Below are 17,056 nucleotides of genomic sequence, written 5' to 3'. Positions count from 1 at the left end.
CTCATCCCATATAGGGATTATGCGAGGAGGATTTCAACGTTCTTTACTGAGGTTGACTTCCATCATATTCCTCGAGATGAGAATCGGATGGAAGATGCTCTTGCTACACTTGCTTCGATGATTGTGGTTAAACTTTGGAATGAAGTCCCCAATATCACTGTAATGCGCTTGGGCAGACCAGCCCATGTGTTTGCGGTAGAAGAGGTGAAAGATGATAAGCCATGGTATCATGATATCAAATGCTTCCTTCAGAACCAGGTTTATCCGCCTGGAGCATCTGTATAGAAAGACTTTGAGGAGATTGTCAGGCAGTTTCTATCTCAATGGCAATGTGCTTTATAAGAGGAATTTTGACATGGTTCTGCTCAGATGCGTGGATAGACACGAAGCAGACCTGTTAATGACTGAGGTCCATGAGGGTTCGTTTGGTACTCATTCCAACGGACATGCCATGGCTATAAAGATGTTAAGAGCAGGCTACTATTGGCTGACAATGGAGTCTGACTGCTGCAAATATGTGAAGAAATGCTACAAGTGTCATATTTACGCGGATAAGATTCATATTCCTCCGACACTTCTGAATGTGATTTCATCACCATGGCCTTTCTCTATGTGGGGAATTGACATGATTGGCATGATAGAGCCAAAAGCGTCCAACGGACACAGATTTATTCTCGTAGCAATTGATTACTTCACCAAGTGGGTTGAAGCGGCATCGTATGCAAACGTGACCAGGCAGGTGGTCGTGAAGTTTATCAAGAATCAACTCATATGCCGTTATGGTGTGCCAGATAAGATCATTACTGATAATGGATCTAACTTGAACAACAAAATGATGAAAGAGCTGTGTGGTGAGTCCAAGATCGACCATCATAATTCTTCTCCTTACAGACCCAAGATGAATGGAGCTGTTGAAGCTGCTAATAAGAATATCAAGAAGATTATCCAGAAGATGGTTGTCACGTATAAAGATTGGCATGAGATGTTTCCATTTACTTTACATGGATATCGTACGTCTGTCCGCACTTCAACAGGGGCAACCCCTTTCTCTCTTGTTTATGGCATGAAGGTTGTACTCCCAGTAGAGGTGGAGATCCCATCAATGAGAGTCTTGATGGAGGCCAAGTTGACTGATGCTGAATGGGTTCAGAGTCGTTATGACCAGCTGAATTTGATAGAAGAAAAGAGATTGACTGCCATGTGCCATGGTCAGTTATATCAATAGAGAATGAAGAAAGCTTTTGATAAGAAGGTCAAGCCTCGTGTGTTCCGAGAAGGTGAACTTGTGCTCAAGAAAGTCTTGTCTTTCGCGCCCGATTCCAGGGGCAAGTGGACTCCAAACTACGAAGGTCCATATGTTGTTAAGAGGGCCTTTTCAGGCGGTGCTTTGATGCTTACAACTATGGATGGGGAGGATTTCACTCGTCCTGTGAATTCATATGCAGTCAAGAAATACTTTGCCTAGAAATAAAAACAGAATAGCTCGCTAAGTTGAAAACCCGAAAGGGCGGCTTAGGCAAAAATGAGCGTCTCGGTGGATTGAAAACCCGAAAGGGCGGTCCAGGCAAAAGTTAGAGACATGAAAAAAGAGGAATATATGTATCCCGCTAGATTGAGTACCTCATCCTGGGGCAATCTAGGCAAAAATTAGGGGTTTGGCAAGTAACTGTATCCTGACAAGACTTTGTTCTACAACTGTCATCCGTCGGAGATTCTTGCTCATTCGTCATCAACCGAAGCTTCGAATACATCGAATTCAGAATTGGTGGAGAAATGGTCATTATGTTCAATGTATCCCTTTTCCAATATATATCACCAATTTCAAACTTGTATAGATCTATGGAGTCTTGCCATTTGCAGACTACCATTCCATCAAATAAATTTGAGCCTTTTATCCAATTGTTTGCACTCTTATTTGTTTCTATTCAACAAATGTTTTGCATGTTTTAAATTGAGAAAATGTCATTGTTTTGAAGAAATGAATTTTTCATAATTTGTTTTTTAAACAAAATGAACATTCACAATGACAAAAGAATACTTAGGAGATCCTCAGCGCTCTCCCAAGGATGGTATGATCTCTAACAGGGTAAGACATTTGTTCATATTCCTGGCATGACTGTATCTTCTTCCTCTGGAGCCTTTTGTGGTTTATCCTACTGAGTGAATGCTTGTTGAGATATTCATCACTCTCCCTTTTAGCGGAGTAGAAATCTTTTCTCCTCAGCAGATGTGATCTCCTTGGTGGGTACGGTACTTGGTGTTTGATCCCCAGAATCCCTTTACCTCCTCGGATAGATTCCCCAGTAGAGTTGCTTATGCGACAAATTTCATCTATGCAATAAACTCCTGTCCCCAGCCGGATTGATCGATGATTCATCCCCTGCAGAGATTTTGTTTCTTCCTGGTATCTCTGATCCCCGGCAGATTGGATACTCTCTGGTGAATTTGGCTTTCTCTCTTGAGATGTAGTACCGGATGTTTGTACTCCTTGAAGCTGTTTGTGTTAGAAATGTCTGTCTATCAGCATTCATCATACATAAATCATGCATGTGTGCATATAATTTTCAAACATTCGGATATTCATATTACATTTTTGCCATATGTCTTTGTTTGATATTCCTCTGTTAGTTGGTAATACATTCCCCAAGCAGATGTTGGTGTCTGATCCCTCAATGTAGAGTCAGCCCACTAAGCAGAAAGTGTTTATCTTTCCTTCCGCATTCCCCACTGAGTTATATCCTCGTGGACAACAGTTGTTTTCGCTTCCTCCCAACACATATATTGGGATGGGTTCCCCTATTGAGTTATATCCTCACTAGGATGAGTTTTGATTCAGTTTGCCTCTTTGGTTTGATCATAAATTGGCCTCTTGAGATTGTTTCTCTTGGTTCCCTGTGGTATAAATGAATAATTGCTCAGTAATTAGTAATCATTCATCTTATCCTCAGCGGAGTCTGTGGTTTTCTACCCTTATACCGGTAGCTGTAAACCCTATTTTCTCCCCTTTGCAGAGTTAACCTTCTTATTCATCCTAATCGATGACGATTACTCTTCCGTGGTTTTTCTACCCAGTATCCGGTAGATGTAATCCCCTCCTTGACGGTTATCATTATCCAATATTCGGTGGTGATATTCCCTCATTCTTTTGGATAATTGCTCTGATTAGGCAATTTTATCCCCAGCAAGTCATCTTTCATTTACCGGTTGTCGGTAATGTTGGTTGCTCCCCTTGAATGGTCATCATTATATACCCAGTTTCGGTATCCCGATGCCTTTCTTTTTCGGTCGATCTATCCTTTATTAACCCAGTAACCGGTTGTGGATAATCTTCCATGCGAGTGTATTATCTACGTTCTGACGGTAATAGATAATATATCTCATGCACTCTTTGGTCGAAGCTTTTTGTTCTTCCCTAGTTGAGTAAGATTCGTATCCCTGTTTTGGAATCGAATGTCCATCCCATAATTGAGTTTGCTTTTTTCCCTCTTTTCGGATGATGAGTGTTTTGGGAATATTCCCCAATTCACACTTTGGTTGGTCACCTATTATAGGCCCAGTAACCGGCATCCCTGGTGTTCCTTCCTTCTGCTCCCTATTATGACTTTTTGTCCCCTGTGGAATCAGATTTTCCTGAGTTGAAATATACCTTTTTAGGTTTTCCTCAAATGATTTGGTTGATTGATTTCTCTAACCCTTATACCGGTCTTAGATATTCATTCTTCCGGGGCATGTTGTTCTCTCACCCTTATACCGGTGTTCAGATCACACGTCTCCTTGAGCTTATTACCCGGTAACCGGTAATACCTCATCCCGTTGCTTCCCTAGGAGATTTTCTATTGAGATCTTCCTCAGTTGAGTCCTTAGGGGACATCCCCACCTGAGTCCGGATTTTCATCTGAAGTATCCATTGCGGATAATTTTTGGCTGTATGGGCATATTCCCCAATACATGCATTTTCGAGTCGGCTCGAGTTCTTCCATTGATTTATTTCATGGATTCTCTCTGTGTCTCTCAGAAAGTCTCAAGTCGTGACCTGCTCATGCATTTTCAGCCCTTTACTCCCCGGTAGAGTCTCTGTCTCCCTAGTGAGTGTATTACTCCTTTGGGATTTCTAGTTTCTCCGGATTTCTTTTTCTTTTGTGGACGCATATCCCCACAGAGTTTTACCATTTTTTTGCATGCATACATCCGCATCATGAGGTCTCTTAGGGACCAAAATTCGTCTCTTTGTTATTATTTAAGCCCATTCTACCCCGTCGAGACAAAGATTTTAACCTTCACTTCTCCGGCTAGAATGACCTTAAATAGGGGCATCTGTAAGACCTTAATTTTGTCCCATAGATCCCTCATGGCATCATAACATTGCATGTGCATTGCCTCAAGGATCCTTAGCATCTCGGTTCCCTTTGCCTCTGGGTGGGATTTCTTGAGAGTGGTTTGAGATCACCAAGCATACTTGAATTGTATATCATTGCTTTTCTTATTTTGTTCACTAACCAAAAGCACAAAAATATGTCACTAACATCTTTCGTTTGTAGCTTGAGCAATCACAAGGTCAAGAGCTTCAAAGAGATCACTTATGCAATGGTAAGGTCAAGAGGAGATGATAGCAAGCATGGTAATGGTTCCCAAAGCTCTCATCCATCAAATATGCCTCCCTAGCATCTCAATTCATCATTTTGATCAAAGAAAGTCAAAGGTTTTGAGGTTGGTTCCTTAAAGAAACCCTAATTCATCTGTGCACCACATGCCTTGCTCCTGAAGCAACCTCAGCCCATGATCAAATAAAATCAAGGGAAGTTCTTTAATTCATCATTTCATGCATATTTGAACTTATTTGAGTATCCTCAATCATCAATTCATCAAGGTATGAGTCATGGACTTGAGAAGTTGATCAGTCAATTCATCTGACTATTTTGAAATGCACTAAGACCTAACTTTTTATGTGTTGGTCAAATGGAGATGGTTCCAAAATCAAAAATGTTCTTAAGGACAATATTAACAACTTTCGTGTTCATCAAAAATTGATTTGAAGCTTGGAAGGCCATCTCCCATTCCAATACATTATAGGTCATTTTGACTGAAACCCTAATTTTGGGTCAACTTCCCAAGGACATAACTCATTCATTTTTTATGATTTTGAGGTGGGATCAAATGAATTGGAAAGCTTAAGATGTCTACTTAAAATGTTATGTTGGACAATATTTCAAAATCTCAAAGGAAATACCTTTGATAATGCAAGACATTATAGGTCCTTTTAGGTCAAATGCATTAAAAGGCAAAAAAGTCCAACTTCAAGTGCCCATAACTTCTTCATCAAAAATCCAAATGATGCAACATTTAAGTCCACTTTGATTTTCTTGAACAGGTATACAACTTTGATGTTGGAGATGTTTTCATTTGAGGCTTGCATCATCAAAACAGAAGGGCTTGAACATTGGCCAAATTTAGAAACCTTGCCTTCACATGTCATGCACCTTGCACTTTAAACTCAAATTTCATAAATTTCCACACTTCAAATGGATTTTTGCCCAACATAACAATTGTTCCTTACATCAAAACCTTTCCAACCATTACTCACATGATCATGTTTGGATTTGGAAATTGGTATTTTCGAAGAGGTGAACATTTAGGCACAATTATGGAATTCACATCATAACCTCATGCACAAGCCAATGCAGCTCTAATTACACGTCTAAATCATTGGCATCTGAGTTCAGCTTGCATTTCCATCCATTTTTGGGCTTTGCACGCGCCTGTACAGGCCCATGCATGAGAATTCCAAATTCCATGCACATGAGAATTCACCTTGCTTGCAGTTTGTTTTGCTATAAATAGAAGTGCTCAGCTTCATTCAAACAGAACCTAAAGGCGCCTGAAATCCTGCTGAAGTGATTCCCCAACCTCACCAAAGAAGCTATTTTCATTTTCTTCAAATTTTTCAGATCCAAAATTCAACTACATCTGGTTGAATCTTTGGATCTAAAGCTTCCAAACCTTCATCATTCAGTTCATTGATCTTCTGTTTTGGCAAAGCAAGCAAGAAATCGAGCTCAAGTTTCCAGAATTCAAGCTTACTCTTCAACTGGTATTTTCTTCGAATCTCATCATCCATTGACCTATTTGCTTGGATCTTGTGTTGGCTGAAGGCCTCTCAATAGAGGCATCATGATTATGCATTTAATTTTTGAAATCCATTGAGTTCATGATGAACACCACAGAACTCCCATCTCTGATTTCTCTCAATATAGAGATCTAGAGTGGAATTGAGTGGCACAGGGATGATGTACATCATCCCAGCTTTCTAAAGATGTATAGATCGTGCATTTTCATTAAGGTTTGGATCTCTACAATTTTGGCCGGAAAACCTAAGCTCACCGGAGAAGACGGTGGCTCCGGTGGCTGCCCTATTGCCAGATGCATTGTGGACCCTTGGATTCATTTTCCAGATTTGATCTTGGCCTTTGATTGTTATGACTTTTATTTAATCTGTGCGTGGTTGAATTGACTTGGTCCTATGATGCGCCCGCATGCCATTGCCTTCAGATCGTCCACGTCATTTAATGAAAGGAGATCTAACGCGCCAGGATTTTCCACATTTTCTAATTTCTGATTTTTATTTTGTTTATTCCCTTTTATTTCAAAAATCAATATCTCTCTCATTTTTAATCCAAAAATTATGGGACCAATTGCATTAGTCTCCAAATAAATTCTAGTTTCTATTTCTGATTTTTAATATTTTTTATTTTGTCATTTGATATTTTTTATGAATTTTCTCTTTTCTGGTTATTTTTAATTCATTTTAAATAGTTTTTGATATTCAAAAAATACAAAAATATTTTCCTAACCTATTTGAATGATGATGGATCTATGAAAAATATTCTCATCAATTTTTAAATTGATTTGAGATTTATTTGAGATTTTATTCATTTTTAATTGATTAAAAATAGTTTCTGACTTTTATAAATGCTGAATTTTTTTGTCAAATTTTGTTTGACTTTGTTGAACTTGGGATAAATTACTTAGACCTTTCAAGGTTGATTTGAAGTGATTTTGAAGTTTGACCTTTCTTTTATTTTTTATTCAAGTTTATTTTAATATTGAAAATGCCAAAAAATATTATGCTCCTTACTGGATCTCCAATCTTCATCTCATTTCTGATTTCTTATTGTTTGACTTTGACTTTCAATGTCATTTGGTCAATACATATGGATTGGTACATCTTATTTCATTGAATGCATTTGGATCTTTCCATTTCCTTATCCTTTTCATTATCCATTCTCCATCTTCTTCTTCTTCTCCTTTCTTTCTTGATCAATGAGTTGAAGGTTGATAAGTTAGCATTGATTAGGAAGGCTTAATCTTCCTTGATCCAAATCTAATTCATCTTGATCAATTGATCAAGTGAATGGTTTTACATTAAGGATAGGTTGTTTTCTAAATCATGCAAAAGGCTTAAACCAATACAAGATCAATTCTCTTTTTTCTTTTTGGCATGGCAAGTTGTTGGAACTTGATTCACTAATCAAGACTTATAACTTGTGTTGTTGCCTACATTATTATTGACCGGCCTCAGATAGTTGTGACTTCTACATAAGTCCAATTACGATTGCTTAACATGGCGCTAAATTTGCCTTATGGCACACTAACTACTAACACTAACTATTGACAATTAACATTTACCTTTACGCACTTTACTTTTATGCAATTTACTATTCTTGCACATATTATCCATTTGTTTTTCTATTTGCTCACTTGAGCCCTTGTTTATGTTAATGCCATTTGCCTTTTGCCCATTGGGTGTATAATTGTGTATATACTTTTGTGCTTGTGTTTTTGTTTTGATTGTTGTGGACCAAAGGCAAAGAAATAGACTTAGTTTCTAGGATTTTCCCTATGCAAAGAATTGAGAATTGGACTTAGATTCTAGGACCTTCCTTATGCAAAAATTAGAGTAAAGGGATCTTAATGATGAAGATGGATTGAAAGGACCATATTCTAAACTCCCTCTTGTCCATTCTTTGATTGTGTTATAGAACCTTTTGATGTGTGTTTCCTTGTGCTAGGAGTTCCAACTGGAGCTTAATTGAAGGACCATTGCCATTCTCATCCAAAGTGAAAGACACAAGATACATTTAGGATCTCTTAAGAGACTTGTTTGATTGCTTGAGCTTACTATTTTTGTGATTGCTTATTCCAAAGGATGGGAGCTACTTGGATCATCTATATGATCTCAAGAGATGGACTCCATTGTGGTTTTGCTTCTTCATCCTTTCTCTTTTTGTTGTGCTTAGGACTTAGCCATTCTTCTTCTTCTCTCCACTCTAACCCAAGCCAAAACGTTTTGTGCAAACATTTAACTATTGTTTTCAAACATTAGAAACCTAAGCCTTATGCTTTTGATTTTCAAACTTTCTTTTCATAACACTTATTTTGAATTGAATATTTAAGTCAACTTTGACTATTTTGTATATACTTCTAATTGGTAAATATAACCCATTCAAGTGTCTTTTATGGTTCCAATAGCCACTTTCTTAATCAAAATCTTTCATAACCATTAGCTATTAGGTTTGAGTTATCCTTGTGGTAGATATAATACTCACCTATATCCTTAGTGATGGACAATGAGCCTTCCATACTTATTATAGGGTTAACCCCTCACTAGCATGTTGAAGCTATCCTCACATGGTGGATTTGTGGTTTGGTTGAGTTTTCTCCCTTGGATAACAAAAGACCTTAAGGCTTTTCGATCAATCAATTCACCAACTCATTTTTGAGATTTTTATCCCGAACTACGAGGTTTTGATCCTAATCTTTTTATAAGATGGTACGTAGGCAATGGGTTTATCCATCCAAACACCAAAATGTAAACAACTTGTACATTCTCTTCTCATCTCTTCAATCATGTTTGCACAAACATTTTTTCACAAAACAACAACCTTCACAACAAGTATGAAAAGGGCTCCCTTGGAGTACCTAGGATGTTTTTGGTGCCTAACACCTTCCCATTACATAACCAACCCCCTTACTCAGATCTCTGTTTCTTTTACTAGTTTTTGTTAAAACTATTAGGTTTTTGTTCGCTTTCTAACCATTCCTTTGGATAAATAGAAGTGTGGTGGCGACTCGACTTGTATGATTTACCTTGGATTTAGTCAATATCTCTAATGGTAACGAATACCCCGCTACACCACAGAGGACCCAAATCTTTATTTATCAGTGTTTGTACAGTATGCACCAATAGACTACGTTTATTTCCATTTTCCCTAAGAGATAAAGCCAGAGTGTGGCTACAGTCTCTACCCGCGAACTCAATTACCACTTGGAATGAATTCAATAGGGTATTCTTAGCCAAATATTTTCCACCAAGAAAAACGAAAGTGTTAAGAAATCATATAACTACGTTTAGACAGACCGAAGGAGAATCACTCTTTGATGCCTGAGAAAGATATAAAGATATGATAATACTTTATCCTCATCATGGATTAGAACAATGGTTTATCATTCATACTTTCTACAATGGTCTGTTATACAACACCAAAATGACCATAGATGTTGATGTTAGCGGAGCCTTAGTGAACAAACCCTTCGGGGAATCTTACCAACTTATCAAAAACATGGCTCAGAGTCATTACCAATGGGGAGCTGAAAGAGTTCAAGTCGAGAAAACCCAACATAAAGGAGGAATATTCAAAGTTAATGGATTTAATCACATAAATGCTAAAGTCAATTCAATTACCCAAAAGAACAATAATTTAACTATAACTACTCCAGCCATTGTAGTGTTGTAGCCCCAAACTGCGAGATTTGTCGAGTCCAAGGACATATGGCCATTGATTGTCAAATATTGAGTGAAACTACACCAGACCAAGTCAATTATGCACAAGGAAATCCTTATTCCAATACCTATAATCTTGGCTAGAGGAACCATCTTAATTTATCCTACAGGAACAATAATGCATTGTTTGCACCCAGTCCCCCACCTTCTAACTCTCAAAATTTCCAAAAAGGAGCCCCTCATGCTCCTCTTGCTCCTGGAAAATCAAATATAGAACTAATGATGGAAAACTTTATTACATCCCATACCTAGTAGAACAAAGAATTCATGAACAAAAACATTCATACCAATGAGCTTGTGAAACAGTTCACAACCAAGATTGATTCCATGGCTACTCATAACAAGATTCTTGAAACTAAAATAACTCAAGTAGCTCAGCATAAAGCGGTCATTGTTGCTCTTGCTGGAACGTTTCCAGGAAAACCTTAACCAAACCCTAAAGGCCATGCAAATTTTATCACACTACTAAGTGGAACATAGTTGGATGGACCCGTAGATCCAAGAGTTGAAAACCCTATGATGTATAAGAGAGTATATGAGGAACCTGAAAAGGTCATTGAGGGAGATCAAGTGAGAAAAACAATTGATGAGGAGGCTACACCTACTATTGAGGAGGATGTTGAGAAAGAGAAACCTTATGTACCTCTACCTCCCTATAAATAAAAAATATCACACCCTCAAAGACTAGCCAAAGCCAAGAATAAGGTTCAGTTTAAGAAATTTATCGAGCTCCTAAAATAAATATATGTCACTATACCTTTCACTGAGGTCATTACTCAAATGCCTTCGTATGCTAAGTTCCTGAAAGAGATCCTATCAAATAAAAAGAAACTTATAGATGAGGAGATTGTGGCACTCACTACAGAATACAATGTGTAAGACCCCAATTTTGTCCCTAAGATCCCTCATGGCATCATGTCATATCATAGCATTGCCTCAAGGATCATTGTGCAACTTTGTTTCCTCCCCTTGTGGGTGGGTTATCTTTTGAGAGTGGTTCTTGATCACCAAGAATGTTTTGCATTTGTATATCATTGCTTTTCATTTGTTTACTAACCAAAAGTACAAAAATATGTCATCTAACCTTGTTACTTGCAGAAGAAGCAACACTAGGTCAAGACAGTCAAAGGCAAGCATTGAGCTAGTATATGGTGGCCATTCTGAAGAATTTGGGCACCATGATCAATCACAAGAGTTCATATGAACCATGATATCATTTTGAATCAAGATCTCAAGTGGTAGAGGCTTGAACTTCATCTGAGCATAGCCAGGTCAACTGAAACCCTAGAAAAGTCAACACAAGTCAACTGTGCATTCAATCACGGCTTTGAAGGTGGGAGATGGTTAGAGAGACCTCATTCATGTCCATACAAGTCCCCTTTGACATTTCAAACATCAACAATGGAGAATTTGAGGTCAGATGAAAAGTTTCCAAAAATAGTAAGTGACCTATAATTTCAAACTGCCAAAAATGGAAAGGTCTTCTCCTCAAGTTTACATCCTCAAGCAAGCTTCAAATGAGATTTTGTCCAACATGAAAGTTGAAGATCTTGCTCTCACCTTTCCAAAAAGTCCAAGAACATGAAATTCTCATGTGTGGTTAAGAAATTATGGATCAATCATTGCCAAGAAATTTTGAACTTCAAGCTTGCATAACTTTTGAACCAAAAGGCCAATTGAAGTGGTTCTTTTTGCCAAATTCCTCTCTTGAACTCTACTATCCAAATCTTGCATGACATTGCATCATTTCTCATTTCATGAACATTTTCAAAATTTTGGATTTTTGGAGGGAATTTTCACAATTTGAAATTGGTAATTCATTTGAACATTTCCCAATTACCAATAGCTCCAAAATATCATTTTAAGTGAATTTGGACTAAATTCGTGCACTGTTCATGCACCATGCACATGCATAGGGGTGAAATGCAATTTTGGCCAAAACACCTCTTTTTGCTAATTCACTTAACCAATTAATTAAACATGTTTAGAGGGTGATTAGTAGGGGGTATTTAAGCCAAATCCTAACAGAAATTCAGTAACCACACTTCACAAATTCATATCTAGAATTTTTGCTCTCAATTTTCTCTCATTTTTTTCTCTCATTTCTTCATAGCAATTGCATAATTCTTGCTTGATTCTTCATCTAACATCATCATAGAGTAAGCTGCGAGCAAGATCCAGGTGAATCCGTGCCATTTTAAGCAGTTTGAGTTCGAAGAGCATCAATGGTGAAACCTCAAATCCGTGGATTCAAAGCCAATTAAGTATCAAAGATCCTTCCATTCACTCATACAAGGTTGCTAGGATACGATTGGAGCATTGCCAGGACCTGGAACACTTGATATCGAAAGCTGCTCTACAAGAGGTGTGAATTCGATCCTCTCTTTTCTTAAATTCATCATGTGATATTTGTAGAGCTTGTTTGTGTGGTGATTCTGAGCTAAAAATCACTTGATTCCATGCATTATCCATGAAGTTTCGAAGATTTAAAGTTTTGACATGAAATTTTATTTTGCTCGATCTGTGCGTTTTATGTTGTTATATGCTTGTTGATTGTTTGATTTATGATGTATGATGTGTAAGCTACGTGATTATATGATCAATTTGTGTTTCTGTGCATGTTGAAAATTTCTGGAAAAGTGATGATGAAGATCATGAGGATCTTCATCGTGTTCATGTTCCCTGGAGATTACCTACGGATTTTTCCATGGCCTTCATACCAATTCCTGCGGATTTACCCGCGTGTTCATCCGCATTACCTGCGGATTATGGCTGTGCATGCGCCTAGGGTTTGAGGAAAAACGACTGTGTTTTGGTTGTTGGCGCGCTTTCCAGTTTAAATATGGCCTGGCTTCGATTCCCCGCTCCATCACTTTTCCAAAATGCCTTGCTGATTTATTTTCTTGCCTTCATCCATGTTCATGCTATGTCATCATGTGTTTTTTTATTTTTCTCTTTACTCAAAAAAATCATAACTCCATAAATATGCATCCAATTAATGTGTGGTTTTTTCCATTTTTCTCCTCATGATGTCTACTTTTTTTTGATGATTTTTCCAGAATTTGTGCACGGCTGAATAATGTTTTAGCCTAGGGTTTGTTCATGCATATGCTATCTTGCACCTTGCTTTCCATTTTCTTTGTGAAATAATGATGGTTGATCCAATGAATTTGAAAATTGACATGCTTAAACTAGACATCCTAATGGTCATTTTGGTATAGAGTTTGTATTTTTCTGATTTCTGATTGTTGAGATATGACATGATTAATGTAGGTGTGACAATGTGTGTCACACCTTTGCTTGCTTGATTTGCTGATTTTATTTACCATGCCAATTAAATGCCAAATGATGTGAATTTTTGCATAATGCTACTTATGGATGTTAAGTTTGATCATGAATTTTGTGGAATTTTTGGATCCATTTCCCATTTGTTTGAAATTTTCTTTGCTGGTTGGTCATGTTTGGACTTTTGAAGAGTGTTGAACTTAAATGATTTGTGAAATGCTTGATGTTTATAATATGAACTTGAAATTTTACACATTGCTTCTAGACATCTCTAAGTTTATCTTGGCTTTGGTTTGAGTCATTTATCACTTGTCATTTCTGTTTTAGGATTGCCTTAAGTTGATGTATCAATTTGTTCCTCCTTTGAGCTTGTTTATGCTTACCTTGACTTGATGAATTTCTTTGACATGCTTATACTTGTCCAAATGCCTTGATTTCTGGTGTGTTGATCATTGGATATGTTCTGTTTAGCCATGATTTTTCTTGAGAGTTATTGAGCTATTTTGGAATTAATATGCCTTTGTTCATTCTGTTTGCCTCATTGAGCTTTCAACTTGCCTACTTTGACATGATTGATTTATGAAATGAGTTTGGTTGATGCTTTTGACATGAGACCAATTGGATATTGTTCTAATTTGATTAATCTTGATTCTTGTCAATTTTCATGTTCTGTTTTGGATTATTTCTCCTTCTTTGATCCTAGGCCTTGTCCTAGTGGTTTGCTTCTCATGTTTGAGTTTGTTTTCAGGTTAAGAAGTGCATGGCCTTAAGGAGATTAATTCACATTGCTTGAGTTGGGTTATTTGATTGTTATTGACTAACCTTGACTTGTTTTGTAGGATGCTCTTAGCTCATTTGAGTTGAGCTTGTGCCTTGCACATTGTTGCATTACTTGTTTGATTGCATTGTCTGTTGATTGTTGGATTATCTGTTTGACTTTTTGAATTGAGTACTGATTGAGTTGGATTGTTTTCAGGTACATTAGTTGCTTAAGTTCAATTTGAACTTGCTTTTGCTTGGTTGCTTAACCAATTAGGTATAATCTCTCTTCTTCATGTAGTCTGGAAGACCTGGCTTGTTACTTGGCCAGGCACCTGTCTGAAGTCCTCCTTAAGAGGCAATGTTTGTGATTGTTTATCTTTGTCCCCAAGCAGGAAAAGTCCTTTTGATAAGGCAATTGGTAGATAAAAGAGATGTGTAGTCCATCTCCTACTATTCTGTGTGTCATTCCTTTGCTCACATTACATGTTGTAGCATTGTGGATATTAACCCAAGATCTATAGAGTCATTCACTTGTGGAGAGAGTTCCAACTTTCTGAACTCCCACACCTTCTGATATTCAAAGCTCTCCCTGACCAGGGATAGAAGCCATGAGGCAAACCCCTCATTTCCATTTCATCTGCTTCACCTTAACTCTCAATGTTAAGGTTAAGAGCACCACTTACCCCATTCCAGTTGACTGTAAAGTCTAACCCTTGCTTGAGCCTAATTGCTTGTATATAGTGTGTGCTAACTGAATCATTGATTGCTTATTGGTTCATCTGTACCTGTTTGCTTGTTTGCCTTAGTGCATTTATCATCATTAATTGTTCATTATTGCATGATCATCATTTCATATCTTTGTGACCATCTTTGGTTTGCCCATTGAGGAATCAACTGTAAGTCCATTAATTGGCCATTGTTCCTATGATTTGGAAGGGATTGAGTGTAAGACCATTTCATTGGCCACTTATGTCCTCTTTGCTTCGTGCTTTTGTTTGTTTGTTATATGTGAGGATGCAATTGTAAGTCCATGTCGTTGGCATTTGTTTTCCCATGATCATCTATTGGAGATTAGAGTAAGCCCAGATAGATTGGCATCTGACATCCATGTTTTGTTTTACTTTAGGAGATTGGAATAAGTCCATTTATTGGCATCTGATATCCATGTTTTGTTTTTCTTTAGGAGGTTGGAATAAGTCCATTTATTGGCATCTGACATCCCTGTTTGTTTTAGGAGACTGGTGTAAATCCATTGATTGGTATCCGGTATCCGCCTTTGTTTGTGAGATTGGTGTAAGTCCAACAATTGGCATCCGATATCATTTGTTTTGCTTATTTGTTATTGCTCATTGCTTATTCCTAAGGACACACTTGAATCATCTTCCATATTATTTCAAGAGGTGAACTTCTGAGAAGTTTTACACTCCTCCATCCACACCCTTTTGTCTCCAAAACTCCCTTTTCACATTGTTAATTCAAAAACTTTGAATTATTGTGCAAACATTTTCATGTCTTTTCAAATTAGAAACCTGGACCTTAAGTCCTTGATTTTTCAAACTTCACTTTTGATAATACTTCTTTCTGAATTGAATCTTAATCATACATTGACCATATTTTGTGAATACTCATAATCAATTAACTTCACCCATTCAATTGTTTTGTGACTTTGTCCATTGTTGATATGTTTTCATACATTAGCCATAGGTTTCAATTCTCATAGTGGTTGATGTAAATCTCACCACATCCTTAGTGAGTTGATTGTAAGTCTTCCATACTTATTATAGGGTTAACCCCTCACTAGTATGTTGAAGCCATCCTTGCATGGTGGATTGTTGGTCTTGGTTGAGTTTTCTCCCGTTGATAATGAAAAGCCTTAGTGCTCTTGTTTTAAAATGAATTCACTAATTTTTGGAAATCTTTTAGCCGAACTACGGCGTTTTGATCCTTACCTTTCATGGAAGGTACGTAGGCAACGGGTTCATCCGTTCAAACACAAAAACAATAAAAATTGTATATTTTTTCCTCATCTTCCCAATCATGTTTGCACAATATGTCATAAACAAATAAACTTTTTTTTATACAACAAGTGTGAAAAGGGCTCCCTAGGAGTACCTAGGACGTTTTGGGTGCCTAACACCTTCCCATTGCGTAATTAACCCCTTACCCAGATTCTCTGATCTTTTTATTAGTTTTCCATGTGTAAAACTTCTTAGGCTTTTGTTCGCTTTTTAGCCATTCCTTAGGATAAATAAAAGTGCGGTGGCGACTCGATTTCTTTGTATTCTTTGCTTATGATTTAATCAATAAATCATAAAGTGACGAATATACCGCTACAGAAAAGTGGCGACTCCACTGGGGAACACATTAGACCTTCCTTGGTGGTATTGCCTACTTTTCACCCTTGTTGTATGATATTTGTTCATTTGTTATTTGACATATTTTTGTACAATTTGGGATAACTGTATTGATTGTAATGTTTGAATTGCTTGATATACAATTGTTGTTTGCTTTGGTGATCTCTGTGAGATGAGTTCTACACCCGAACTCGAGTGCACCTTAGGATAGGAGAATGGCGTAGTCTTGTCGACTGGTGTGGAGTATTCCTTAGCCAGTTGACTTGCGAGTCCATTCACTTGGTGGAGGTCATGTTGGATTAATAATGTCACACAAGTTATTTGTGGTTAGGCATTATTCTTTCAATCATGTGCCTTAGAAGCCAAGGACCTTAGTTTACCAAGCCCATCTTGGCCTATTTTTTAGGACGTAGTGCAGAGGTCGTTCAGATGTCAGTTCTGATGCGATTGTTACGCGATACTACACTCATAAGAGTCTCTCTTGAGAATATTTTTGGAATACGAGTATTCGTTCCTCCGATAATATCCGAGAGATGGGACGATGATTATGGGAACCTCTGGTAGAACATGTCTGGCAGGTTTAAACCCTAGTACACTCCCTTTGGGTGGTTCTTAACCAGGACTCCATGCTCGTGACTCTCAGCAAACCCGTGATTCGTGGTTGAGTCGTTCAGACAACCTTAATATCAATGGAACTTGGGTGTTGATAAGGTGAAAACCACAATCCACCAAAATGGATGATTGATATTAAGGATGATTGAGCCGGTTCATGTACCGTTAATATCAATGGAACTTGGGTGTTGATAAGGTGAAAACC

General features: G+C 37.6%; 1 non-coding gene across 1 annotated transcript; it reads right to left on the bottom strand.

Annotated features, from left to right (window-relative positions):
* Positions 1–9,379: 9,379 nt before the first annotated feature.
* Positions 9,380–9,487, bottom strand: LOC127133671 (small nucleolar RNA R71). The gene has a single exon (XR_007807621.1). It is a non-coding gene; the product is annotated as a small nucleolar RNA R71 (small nucleolar RNA).
* Positions 9,488–17,056: the final 7,569 nt, after the last annotated feature.

This window comes from Lathyrus oleraceus, chromosome 3 (assembly GCF_024323335.1).
Source record: "Lathyrus oleraceus cultivar Zhongwan6 chromosome 3, CAAS_Psat_ZW6_1.0, whole genome shotgun sequence".
In the NCBI taxonomy this organism is placed as follows: Eukaryota; Viridiplantae; Streptophyta; class Magnoliopsida; order Fabales; family Fabaceae; genus Lathyrus; species Lathyrus oleraceus.
This window is presented reverse-complemented; position numbering and strand designations above follow the sequence as displayed.